We start from the raw sequence: 4,762 nt of genomic DNA on the forward strand, positions 1-4,762 counted from the left end.
TCTTACAGGGGAAGGTGGAAGAGAGACAGCAATTTGCTGTCACCTTTGCAGCCACACCTAGCTAATCCCCAAAGATTTCTCAGAACCCTTCAGTTTGGGTCTCTCCTTTCCCTTCCAAGTGCCTGGCTGTGAAAATAGCTGAGATGATCATCAGCCTTGAACCTCAGCCCTTAGTTTGCCTTTCCCCACTTCTGAAAACAAAGTACTTTTTAGACTGAGCTGCCTGAGAAAAGGACCATATTTTATTCATATCTGTAACTCCAAAGCACTTACCACAGTGTATGAAGCAGTTTGAAATAGTGGAATACTATACAGCTGTAGAAAGAAGAAGGGACATCTTTTTATTATGTTATAGGACAAAAAAAAGGCCAACTGCAAATCAGCGTGTATAGAATACTGTCATTTGGGTAGAGAAGGGGGAAAGGAAGTTTTACTCTCTAGAAGGATGTATAAGAAACTGAATGCCTCCGAAAAGGCAACTGTGTGCTGAGGGAAGAAAGGTGGAAGGGAAACTTTTCGCTGCAAACCCTTTTGTACCTTTTGAATTTTAACCCTGTTGAATGTTTTAGTGATAAAAATAAATAAATAAAATTTAAATGAAAAAAATATGTTGAATTTATTTGAAATATCCAGAATAGGCAAATCTGCAGAGACTGAAAGCAGATTAGTGGCAGCCAGGGGCTAGGAGGAAGAGGGAATGGGGAGTGACTGCTTAGTTGGGTATGGGCTTTCCTTTTGGAATAATAAAAAATACTCTGGAAGTGAATAGTGGTCATGGTTGCACAACATTATGAATGTACAAAATGCCCCTGAACTGTACACTTGAAATGGTTAAAATGGTGAATTTTATGTTACAGGAATTTTACCATAATTATATTTATATATATATATATATTTTTTTAATGAGTGAATGAATGAATAAAATGCCTATTATATTTACAGATTTATATTAGATGGCCCCTCTGTGCAATGAGATATCTCTGCTTTGTGAAGTTTTTAATGGAAAATTCCAAACTTATACAAAAGTAGAACAGTGTAATGAACCCCACTTACCTACCACTCAGCTTCAACAATTAGCAACTCATGGCAAATCTAACTCCATTTATACCTGAGCACTTGCCCTCTACACCTACTGGATTATTTTGAAGCAATTTGTAGATATTTCAGTATGCATCTCTAAAAGCTAATGATTCTTTTTTTTTCAACTTACTTACAATGCATTATCAACCTAAAAAATTAAGTTATTCCTTAATATCATCAAAGAGCAGTGTTCACATTTCCCAGATTGCCTCACAAATGTCCTCTTTAGAGCTGACTTGTTGCTTTGTTGTTTTAAAGAGACCAATCTCCTTTTCCCAGAACTGACCTGGTAAGTTCATTCTTAGCCATAATGAGATCTGGAAGAAGTTAGTTTCTTATCTGAAGATGACTGAAGTTGGACTAGATGCTATTAAAGTTCCATTCATAATCAAACATTTTCCAAAGAGTTTCTGACGAAGTCCTTTGCCTGCTGTGGCCCACAGTGCTGTGTGGCAGTAGACGTCAGTCATGAAATGCCAGTGAGATGACTGAAATTCTAATTTGAGAGGCCCCAGTTTAGCACTGGAACTCACCGGCAAGAACCTTTTCATTCTCCCTCTTGGTTATTAGTATCTTAACAATTCCCATCTTTATTTACTAGAGTTCTGCATGACCCTCCTCCCTCTGGAGACTCCTTAGTAAATTTAACTTTTCCACATTGTCCAAACTAGGATCAGAGAGTCAGGGAGTGATGGGGTATACTCTAGGGTATCATAGGTTACAGCTAACACTGTCTTAAAATAAACTGTGAGGTCTGACTCTTTTCTTTCTCCTCCTCCACTTTCTTCTCTTTTTTTGTGTTTATAATGCATTGATTGACCCACATAAGTACATATTTCTATATAACCTGTTTCAAGGTTGATTTGATTTTTTTAAAAATTTTTGTTGCAGTATGGTTGATTTACAATGTTGTGTTAGTTTCAGGTGTACAGCAAAGTGAATCAGTTATACATATACATATATCCACTCTTTTTTAGAATTTTTTCCGATATAGGCCACTATAGAGTATTGAGTAGAGTTCCCTGTGCTATACAGTAGGTCCTTATTAGTTATCTATTTTATATATAGTGCTGTGTATATGTCAATTGCAATCTCCCAATTTATCCCTCCCTCCCCTTACCCCTTGGTAACCGTAAGTTTGTTTTCTACGTCTGTAACTCTATTTCTGTTTTGTAGATAAGTGATAAGTGATTTGATTTTTTAATTTTTTAATTTTAATTAAATTTAATTTAATTTAATTTAATTTAATAATTTTAATTTTTTAATTTTCCTTTTCCCCTACATTTTAGTGAACCCTCCCATTCATCCTGGGCCCATCACCCTGGCCTGTTCCTTAATATTGCCTCCCAGTTGCTCTGAGTTTTAACATAACATCTCTCTTCAGTTTATTCTTATCCGTTCATTCGCCCCTCAATTCTCCTGTACTCCTAATGCCATGTGTGCCGTACCCTCTAAAGTGACCACTAGTTTACCTGCTGGAAAATCGAGCCCAGAAGTGGGTCGGAGGACACACCCTCCTTTAGGAGACAATGCCTCTATCGTTTAACAAAGCAGCTCAATGTGTGTCTTTATCTAATCCTCACCAATACCTTCAAAAGGAGGTACCGATATCACCCATTTTACAGATGGGGAAACTTGAGGCACAGAGAAGTTAGATAACATGCCTCAGGTTAATAAGTGGGGGAGCCCAGGTAAAACTCCAGACAGCCTGCTCACTTAACTGCTATGCTCTACCACTTAACATAACACTAAGAAGTGATTTTTGTGGTTACATAGACCAGTACCTCAGAGGGAGGAGAGATTCACCTGAGATCAAGCAAAGTAGCAACTGCTTATTTCTTTTTTTAAATTAATTTATTCTTTGGCTGTGTTGGGTCTTCACTGCTGTGCGCGGGCTTTAGTTGCGGCGAGTGGGGGCTACTCTTCGTTGCAGTGCGTGGGCTTCTCATTGCGGTGGCTTCTCTTGTTGCGGAGCATGGGCGGTAGGGGCGCGGGCTTCAGTAGTTGTGGCGCACGGGGTCTAGAGCGCAGACTCAGTAGTTGTGGCGCACAGGCTCAGTTGCTCCATGGCATGTGGGATCTTTCCGGACCAGGGCTCAAACCCATGTTCCCTGCATTGGCAGGAGGATTCTTAACCACTGCACCACCAGGGAAGTCCCAACTGCTTATTTCTTATAGGTCAAGTTGGCTCTGGGTAACAGTATCCTTTATTATTTTTTCTTAAAAAAATTTTTTTTCTAAATTTTTTTTATTGAAGTATAGTTGTGTTAATTTCAGGTGTATAGCACAGTGATTCAGTTATACATATACATATATATATTTTTCAGATTATTTTCCCTACAGCTTATTACAAAATATTGAGTGTAGTTCCCTCTGCTATACAGTAGGTCCTTGTCGCTTATCTATTTTATATATAGTAGTGTGTATATGTTACTCCCAAACTCCTAATTTATCCCTCCCCACCTCTTTTCCCCTTTAGTAACCATTTCTAAATCTGTGGGTCTATTTCTAACAATATCCTTTACTCTAGCATTTCTCAAAAATGTGTCCTTTGGAAAACTACTTAAGGTTTCATTGTTAAAGTCATTTAATTTAGGAAATACAGTGCACTGTATTCACTTATTAGAGTTTCCTGAATCTACATTGACATATTAAAAGTTCTTTAAAAAAAAAAAAAACCCACACTCCACAACTAAGGAGTCTGCATGCTGCAACTCAAAATCCCGCATGCTGCAATGAAGATCCCGCGTGCTGCAACTAAGAGCCGGCGCAGCCAAATAAATAAATAAATGAATAAATAAATATTTTTTTAAAAAACCCAAAACAGTAAAGAAACCTATTTCAATTTGTTTAGCCCAGTATTTCCCAAACCTGTGAAATATGGAACCTTTCCCTGCTGCATAACACCTGTTGATATTCCATGGAAACACTGCTTTATGTAACTTTCTGGAGTGACGATAACAAGGAGCTGTTTCAGAAATTGCGTTTTAATTCAAGCCTTACCAGCTTTATTAAGAGGAAGACACTTCTGAGTTTCTAGCCTGTTTTGCCGTAACCCTCTCTGACTCATTGTACGGTGGGGTAGTTGTTGAGAGTGGGGAGGATGTCATATTACAGTTGCACTGTATGTAGGGGGGGCCCACTGGAGCAACCAGAACGTGAATGAGACTCCCAGGCTTGTATCAGAAGGGCCTCAAGGTGAAATTTCAGCTCAGACAGTGTAGCTGGTATCCAGTGTCTCCGTCTGTAAAAACTGACCTTGGGTTTGGTAGATATAAGCTTCCCGACTTATTTCCATACAATGACCCAGCTGGGTCTAAAGGTAGGATATGATGTCACCAGCTATCTATAGTCACTCCCTAATTAATACGTGGCCAATGAATACCTGACTCTTTGTTCTAAATTGGGACTACATCTCATTGTCATCCCTCAACTGTGGGGAACCAAGCCAGGGGACAGGGACAGGGCTGCCAGAACTTGGGATCAGCCGAGGTCTTCAGCAATAGTGATAGAAGTAAGAGGCAGCATGTGGGCCTTGCTTGGAGGATGTCGGGGGAGGAAGGGCCAAGTCTGCAGGGGCAGCAGGCCCACGGGAGTCTTGGGGCCCACTGGACCTGCAAGAGTTTGGGAGAGTAGTCTGAGTAGCTTTCAGAAGTATGAAGTAAGGCTGGCTGGGAGCCTT

This window comes from Eubalaena glacialis, chromosome 2 (genome assembly GCF_028564815.1).
Source record: "Eubalaena glacialis isolate mEubGla1 chromosome 2, mEubGla1.1.hap2.+ XY, whole genome shotgun sequence".
Classification (NCBI taxonomy): Eukaryota; Metazoa; Chordata; class Mammalia; order Artiodactyla; family Balaenidae; genus Eubalaena; species Eubalaena glacialis.